Source organism: Zingiber officinale, chromosome 1B, assembly GCF_018446385.1.
Source record: "Zingiber officinale cultivar Zhangliang chromosome 1B, Zo_v1.1, whole genome shotgun sequence".
NCBI lineage: Eukaryota > Viridiplantae > Streptophyta > Magnoliopsida > Zingiberales > Zingiberaceae > Zingiber > Zingiber officinale.
In genome coordinates, this window is record NC_055986.1 from 151,594,274 (window position 1) to 151,603,766 (window position 9,493).

The following is a 9,493-nucleotide window of genomic DNA, read 5'->3' on the forward strand; positions in this document are numbered from 1 at the left end:
GGGTGGGCTCCATAAGCGCCCCGGGGACTAAGGACCTCGTTAGGGATGAGCTCCTAAGTGCCCCTAGGACTAAGGGCCTAGTATGTTTGCCTCGTAGGGTTCAAGACTTGCTACCTTGGACCTACAAGGTTGCGCGCAATATGTAAGTGGTACATAGCCGGGATCCCCCTTATGTTGAGATTATTTTCAAGTATATATGTAAAAGAAAATGGTTTTAAAGATCATGAGACATACACATGTTTTTCGGATACATGTTTTCCAAAATCATATTGCATACACCTTATGATTATGCTATGTTTCATGTTATGTTCTTGATTATGATATGCCATGATAAGGTATGATTATGTTATGTTCATGCTATACCTTATAGACATGTTTCGGCCATGGATTTGTTGATGCTTGATATATAGATTTCGGCCATGGATTTGTTGATGCTTGATATATATAGATTTCGGCCATGGATATGATGATGCCTTGATGTACATGTTTCGGCCATAGTATGATGCTTTGATATACATGTTTCGGCCATGCTTTGATATACCATGATACTTGTTTGTTATGCCATGTCTAGCTATGTTTTATGCAATGCACTATGTATATGTTTCGGCCATGGTGATGCTTGATATGCTATGACTAGTTGTGATTATATTATGATGCATGATATGCTTGAATAGAATGCTATGTTATGCCATGATTAGTTGAGATTATGACTTGTTGATGCATTCTTGATTATGTGCTGATTGTTGGTTTTAGTGAGTAGGAAAGGAACTTACTGAGCCATGAGTGCTCATAGCTTACTTTCCTTGTACCACAGATAAAGGACAAAGCTGGATGAGTTAGAGGAGCAGCAGGAGGGGCAACGAAGATGTGTGTGGCAGTGGCTAGGCAACCAAATAAATAAGAACCTGCTTAAAGTTTCTTTAAAGAACTATGCATTGGTATTTTATGACTTGTGATACCTAAACATGTGTGGCTTGATATTATGGTTCCACTGGATTTGATGTTATGATTTTGATGCCATGTGATAGTATAGTTCAAAAGAAATTTAAAAGAAAAGTTTTATTAAAACTATGAAAATTATTTTAAGTCTTCCGCTGTTTTAAAAAGAAAAATTTATACGTAGAGTATCGTAGCCCCGTCCCTTAGGGTAGCAGGGAGGGCAGGCGTTACAGGTTGGTATCAGAGCCAAGTTTATTGCCAGCTCACTACACACACATCAAGCCTCCTACCTGCCGCTCCAAGTAAGAATGTTTATGCTGAATTTACTTGTTATATGCTTATGTTTAATTTTCTTGTTATATCCTTATGTTTGATTTTTCTTGTCATATGCTTATGCTTTATTTTCTTTCTTGTTATATTGCCTATGTTTTATTTCTTTACTACATTGTTTATGCTTTATTTCTTTTTGTTACATTGTTTGTCATTATATTCCTTATTATTTTTCCTTATGTTGTTTATGCTTTAGTTCATGTTTTACTTGCTTATGTTTGATGCTTTATTCTATGCTTTTAGTTATAATTTAGATTAGGATTACATATTGGTAGGTTAGGAATAATACCAGAACAAATAGATAGAAACAAAACAATAGGTTAGATTGGCTAAAAACGATAACCACTTACACTAGTCTGTTTGTCCGTATTTAGATAAACATGGTTAGGACACGCAATGCCCGAACCGTAGGAACCTGACACAGGTAGTCGCAGACCTCCAGCATCAGATCGCAGAGCAACAGCAGCTGATCACTACCTTGATGGGTCAGCAAGGCAACCCAGTCACTCCACCAGTGAATCCACTACCTGTTGTACCTACAGCTGCACCAGTGCCCCCGGCAGCCCCTACTCCGATGGTCCGACAAGAGGCCTATCTGATTCAGTGGCAAAGGCTTAAGCCGGAAGCATTCTCGAGAAACTGTGAACCATGGGATGCGCAAGCCTGGCTCAAAACCGTGGAGAACATAATGGAATTATTGGATTGGCCTGAACACGAGAAGGTCAAATGCGCGTCGTTCTGTCTTACCGGAGATGCCCGGATGTGGTGGGACAGAGTAAAGGTGAAAAGACAAATCAACCAAATGCAGTGGACAGATTTTGAGACAGAGTTCTTAGAGGAATTCTTCCATATGCGAGTGACCAACAAGCACTATGATGAGTTCACTGAATTCCGGCAAGGTGATCTGTCAGTTAACGAAGCCGTTAAGAGGTTCAACCGCCTAGCCCGACTGTGCCCAGAACTGGTCCGAACCAAAAAAGAAAGGGTCCGGTTAATGTTAAAGATGCTCCGACCCGAGATAGCTCTGAACGTAGCCGGCGGAGTTAATAGACCGCAGACTGTAGAGGAACTAGTCAGCAGCGCCCTGATTACCGAGCACTATCAGGAAGCAATGAATAAGGGCAAGAACCAAGCACTGACCGGAGGACAAAAATCGCACAGTACCAGAACTGACTGGAAAGGAAACTCAAGTGGAAAGAGGAAACAATGGAATAAAACAAAAGGTGGTCCGGCCAATAAGCAGACTAAGTGCCCTCAGTGTGCCACATATGGGAAGATGCATTCTGGAGTATGTCTTCTGAGCACCAAAAAGTGTTACAACTGCGGAGGGGAAGGTCATTTGGCGAGAAATTGCCCTACTCAGTCTCAGGCACTACCTTCGCAGAACTTCCAGAACAGGAGTGCCCCCGCACAGCTTCACCAGATGCAAGCTGCCATAGAAGGGACTTCAATCAGCTAAGGAAGATTAGAAGCCCCTCCCACTATGACCAATGCCAGAGTCTACTCTCTCGCTCAGGATGACGTGGCGAACGCCTCTACTATCGTCACAGGTCAGATATCTAATTTTAGTCAGTATGCTAGAATTTTTATTCAATGCTGAAAGCGAACTAATAAGGGAATCCATCGAGAAACTGAAACATGTTTCATATCCATTAGTTGAAACCATGTCCGGACGACTCTCTACCCTCACCATAACACCAATGTTATTCGAGAACATGTTAGAGAAGCAAACCAGAGACCCGAGCCTTCAAAGAATTAAACAAGAGACCGCAGAAGGAAAGAATGACGGGTTCTGTATCGCAGACGATGGAATATTATACCTCAGGGATCGATTATGTATTCCAGAGGATCCATAGTTGCGAAAGAAGATACTGGAAGAAGCCCATACAACGCCTTATGCAATGCACTCGGGTTCCACTAAGATGTACCAGGACCTGAAAAAGAAATTTTGGTGGTCCGGTATGAAAAGAGAAGTGGCTCAGTACGTCAGTACTTGTCTGACGTGCCAAAGGGTAAAAGCTGAACACCAGAGACCCGGCGGATTATTACAACATGTCCAAATTCCAGAATAGAAATGGGAAGAAATCTCCATGGATTTCATTTCAGGTCTACCCAAGACGACAAACGGGTATGATGCTATATGGGTGATCGTGGACAGACTGACGAAGTCTGCACACTTTTTGGCGATCAAGATGACTTATTCAATTGAACAACTAGCTCAGATATATGTTAAGGAAATCGTCAGATTACATGGTATCCCTAAGACCATTATTTCTGATAGAGACGGACGTTTTATCTCGCACTTTTGGGAGTGCGTTCAGAAGGCCCTCGGCACGAAGTTGTTGTTTAGCACAGCCTTCCACCCACAAACTGATGGGCAGACTGAAAGAGTAAATCAAATATTGGAAGATATGTTAAGAGCTTGTGCCCTGGATTTCAAGGGGAGCTGGTGCCGATATTTATACCTGGCAGAATTCACCTACAATAATAGCTACCAAGCTACTATTGGAATGGCACCTTACGAAGCTTTATATGGGAGGAAGTGTAGATCTCCTATATGCTGGTATGAAAGTGGTGAAAAGAAGGAAATGGGGTTCCGAACGGAACTTATTGATGACACCACCCGAGCTATACAAAAGATCCGTCAACGAATAGAAACTGCTTAGAGTCGGCAGAAGAATTATGCCGATAAACGGCGCAGGCCGCTAGAATTCAACATCGGAGACTTAGTATTCCTTAAAGTATCCCCCATGAAAGGGATAATGAGGTTCGGAAAGAAGAGCAAGTTAAGCCCCCGATACGTAGGACCGTACCGGATTTTAGAAAGAGTGGGCCAAGTCGCATATAGACTAGAACTACCTCCAGACATGGCAGCCATTCACAATGTGTTCCATGTATCGATGCTCAAGAAGTGTATTCCCAGCACAGATCAAGTAATTGAGCCGCAGTCGGTACAGGTTCAGGAGGACTTAAGTTACGAAAGTAAACCCATCCAGATTCTGGACCGAGAAATCAAGAGGTTAAGGAACAAAGAAATACCCTTAGTAAAAGTCTTGTGGCGGAATCAATGATTTGAAGAAGCCACCTGGGAACGCGAGGATGATATGAAACAAAAGTACCCGGAATTATTTTAAAGTTCGAGGACGAACTTTTTATGAGGTACGGGGTACTGTAATACCCACTAAGCTTGTAAGATAAATATATGAATGTGGGATTTTGCCTTAGAAAAATAATAGGAAGTGAGTTGAACCAAAAAGGAAATAAAAGAAATAAAAATAGGGAGAGGTCAAGGATTGAACCTTGAACCTCTTATATTATATTTCATAGAATTAATGGGTAATAACTAGTTGGGATAGGAATAATATGTTGATAGCAAAGGAGGGAAACTTATGATAAAGATGAGAGTAAAAGCTAGCCAAAAGGAAACAAGTAAAGAGCAAGAGAAAGGCAACTTGCCTTCCTCCCTTCCTCTCCCTCTTCCTCTTTGATTTTGCCGAAAATAAAAGAGGTTAATTAAGGGGATTCATTCCCCCTTATTTCACCATGAATGATGAGGATAAATAAACAAATAAAAATAAAAATAAAATAGAAAAAAAGGGCTAAGGGAGAAGGAAAGCAAAAACTAAGTTTGCTACCTCTTCCCCCTTAACATAAAAGGGAGCAAGAAAAGAGAAAACTATTTTTCTCTCATTTTCTCTCATTCATCCTCTCCCTCACCGAGAACACCACAGTCCCCTCTCCTCCATCTTCAGCCCCAAAGCCAAATTTTTCCCTAAGAAAGCCTAAGATACAAGGAGGACTTAGCAAAGGAATCAAGGGAAAGGAACTAGAAGAAGAGGCTACTTCTTCTTCACCATACCTTAGATCCACAAGCGAAAAGGATGTAAGCTTCCCCTCACCTGTGGTACAAGGCTTTTATGTGCTTTTCGGATTTTATGAGGATTTTAAAACCTAGAAACAAGTTTGAGAAAATTCGGCCAAGAAGAGCTTTCAAAATCTAATGGTGTTTAAACTAGTCTTCACTACATGATAGATTCTTCTATGCTATGTAAAGGGGTTCTTCTTCATGCTTTTATACCTATATGATGCTTGATCAGAGGAGTACTGAACCCTAGAATTTCAGCCAAAAATATTCTTAAGAGACTAGGGAAATTTATTGTTTTACCCAACTAGTACAAGGTTCTCCCTATGAAATATTAAGGATTATGTATTAGTTTTTCTTCCTTAGAAGATATTTGAAACTAAAAGAAAACCACTCATATGTTTCGGCCAAGAAAGGGTTTAGGGTTAGGAAGACCTTTAAATTTAAATAACCATGCTCATGTGATAGAATACAAAGATCTTAAAGGATTTGTATGCTTGAATATTGTTAGAATTTCATGAACTCCTTCTTAGGGTTTTTCGGCCATGATGAGATGGATAGCTTAGAAAAGCTTAAACAAAATTTTAATATGCTCAAGACCTCTGTGCTGTTTAGATATGAAAGTTGTTCAATACCCTCATGCTTAATTAGGGTGTAGAAAAATTAGTGGCATGACATATAACATGTATGACCACAAGGGGTCCTAGCTTATTCATGAACCAATTTGTATATATGTTTCTTAGTAACTTTTGCCATGAAACTTACTTAGGTTTTTCATGCTTTAGGCCACTTAAAAACCTAGCTAAAGAATGGTAGGTTTCGGCCATGAGAAAAAAAAAATAAAAGAAAAAGAGAAAAAGAAACCTAGAAAGCCTAAGACACAATTCATATGTATACTCATTATGCTTGTCTTTATACATGCTATGAAACTTGTATAAATTCTCATGCTTTTAGGCTATTTGAAGCAAGTTTATATTCTGTGAGTTTCGGCCAAGTAGGGTTTAAAAGACCTAGAGGCCTTAGAAACGAAACCAAATGTGTTAAAAGTACTTCTTATGGAAATAGGATCATGTATTGATTTTGTCACATACTTGTATAATTTTTCCATGATCTAAATGGACCATTGTGAGTCTCGTCCATGAAGGTTTAGATGCCCTAGAAACCCTAGGACTTAAATTAAATATGCTCATGTCACCCTACATGAATTATGATAAGTAGAAAGCCAAGGTTCAATTGCTATATGTTGTTTATGACCTAAAATGATGCTAGGGTATGTTTCGGCCATAACTATTGGATGATGCCTTGTATGAATTTATACATAATGTTAGTCCAAGTTCACATGCTTGTATGCTTGTTTGTATCCCTAATGAGAACTTGTTAAATTTCGGCCATGACATATGTGAAGGGCTTAAAGAACTTAGGAACTAATTCAAATGTGTCAAATGTGTTTACCTTGTTCCTTGGTAAAAATGTTATAAATATGATTTAAATTGTCCATGCTTTTATGTCATATGGAACCTTGTTTCACACCTTAAGGTTTCGGCCATATGAAATTAGGGACTTGAGGAACTTAGAAACTAAGTTAATCATGTTTATAATGCTTCCTATGAAAATGTTATGATGATAATTTAGGTGCCACATGCTTGGATGTTGTGTTTAACCTAAATTGAGCTCTAAAGGGTTTCGGCCACAAGGGTTTAGGAAGCTTAAAACCAAGATAAATATGATACCATGTTTCCTATGATAGGATAATCACAAGATACCCCCTTATGCTTAATATGTATGCTTGTGATTTATGACTTATGATATGATATGCATGCTTTTATGATATGATATGCTTTGTGCTTAAAATATGCATGCTTATGTTATGATATGTGGTTAAATTATGCATGCTTTGATGCTATGTTTAGTGCTTAAAATATGCATGCTTTCATGATATGCTATGTGGTTAAATCATGCATGCTTGATGATATGCTTTATGCTTAAGATATGCATGTTTTTATGATCTATGCCTAAGTGATGCATATTGTTATGACATGATGTATGCCTAAGTGATGCATACCTTTATGATATGATGTATGCCGAAGTGATGCATACCTTTATGACATGATGTATGCCTAAGTGATGCATACCTTTATGATATGATGTATGCCTAAGTGATGCATACTTTTATGATATGATGTGTGCCTAAGTGATGCATGCTTTTATGATATGATGTGTGCCTAAGTGATGCATGCTTTTATGATACATGATATGTATGACATGTACTTTACTTTGTATGTGAGTGGCTTGTACCAAGGGTGGGCTCCATAAGCGCCCCGGGGACTAAGGACCTCGTTAGGGATGGGCTCCTAAGTGCCCCTAGGACTAAGGGCCTAGTATGTTTGCCTCGTAGGGTTCAAGACTTGCTACCTTGGACCTACAAGGTTGCGCGCAATATGTAAGTGGTACATAGCCGGGATCCCCCTTATGTTGAGATTATTTTCAAGTATATATGTAAAAGAAAATGGTTTTAAAGATCATGAGACATACACATGTTTTTCGGATACATGTTTTCCAAAATCATATTGCATACACCTTATGATTATGCTATGTTTCATGTTATGCTCTTGATTATGATATGCCATGATAAGGTATGATTATGTTATGTTCATGCTATACCTTATAGACATGTTTCGGCCATGGATTTGTTGATGCTTGATATATAGATTTCGGCCATGGATATGATGATGCCTTGATGTACATGTTTGGCCATAGTTATGATGCTTTGATATACATGTTTCGGCCATGCTTTGATATACCATGATACTTGTTTGTTATGCCATGTCTAGCTATGTTTTATGCAATGCACTATGTATATGTTTCGGCCATGGTGATGCTTGATATGCTATGACTAGTTGTGATTATATTATGATGCATGATATGCTTGAATAGAATGCTATATTATGCCATGATTAGTTGAGATTATGACTTGTTGATGCATTCTTGATTATGTGCTGATTGTTGGTTTTAGTGAGTAGGAAAGGAACTTACTGAGCCATGAGTGCTCATAGCTTACTTTCCTTGTACCACAGATAAAGGAAAAAGCTGGATGAGTTAGAGGAGCAGCAGGAGGGGCAACGAAGATGTGTGTGGCAGTGACTAGGCAACCAAATAAATAAGAACCTGCTTAAAGTTTCTTTAAAGAACTATGCATTGGTATTTTATGACTTGTGATACCTAAACATGTGTGGCTTGACATTATGGTTCCACTGGATTTGATGTTATGATTTTGATGTCATGTGATAGTATAGTTCAAAAGAAATTTAAAAGAAAAGTTTTATTAAAACTATGAAAATTATTTTAAGTCTTCCGCTGTTTTAAAAAGAAAAATTTATACGTAGAGTATCGTAGCCCCGTCCCTTAGGGTAGCAGGGAGGGCGGGCGTTACAAGTAGTGTGGTATGAAAAAAAATAGAACCCAAACTCGGGTGGTGTTGCACCAACCTCGAGCAAAAATCGATTCGAGAAATGAATTAGAATATAGCTATAAGCCAAATTCTAATTAACTCCGAAAAATCTGAAAATACCACGAAAAAATTATTTTGAATGGTGGTTGCACCGATTCAAAACGACCCCGCTCTGATACCAATTGATGGATCGAAAGCGCTAGAGGGGGGTGAATAGCGTTCGTGGCTATTTTATCGATTTAAAACACAGAGTAGAAACGTAGCGGAAAATAAAAGCAAACACACAGAGACGCAGGTGTTTTACTTCGTTCGGAGCCTATAGCGACTCCTACTTGAAGGCCCGCGGTCCTTGACCACTTTCGGTGGGCAACAACTATAAATCCGGAATTATTACAAACTAGAAGAAATTACAATTAAGTACAAATAAGAAAGTTATACCAATGAACAGGAAAATGGAAGAGCCTTGGAGCTTCGGTTCGTTGTAGCAGCAGGACGTTGTTGAAGCGTACGGAGCACACAAGAGCACAGAACTTCTGTTCGGAATTCAATGTTGAGTTGCACCTCGAGGCCTCCTTTTATAGCTCTGTAAGGTCTGATCTAGATCCCCAAGTCTCGGGATCAGCTTTGACCCGAAGCAGATCGGTCGACCGTTCCTCACATTCAGTCGACCGATCAGATGATCTCCACCGCATCTGATCCGTCGATCTGTCGCTCTGCTTCGATCTGGTCAAACTCTATCCCTGTGTTCGGTCGACCGATCTAGGGTCCGGTCGACCGATCAGTCTCCTCTGACCCGCACACCTCGGCTTGATCTAGTCGACACCTATCCCAGGTTCGGTCGACCGATCCCGAGGTTCGGTCAACCGATCCCTGGTTGAGCCCGGTCCAACTTCTGGAGATCTGATCTGGTAGCT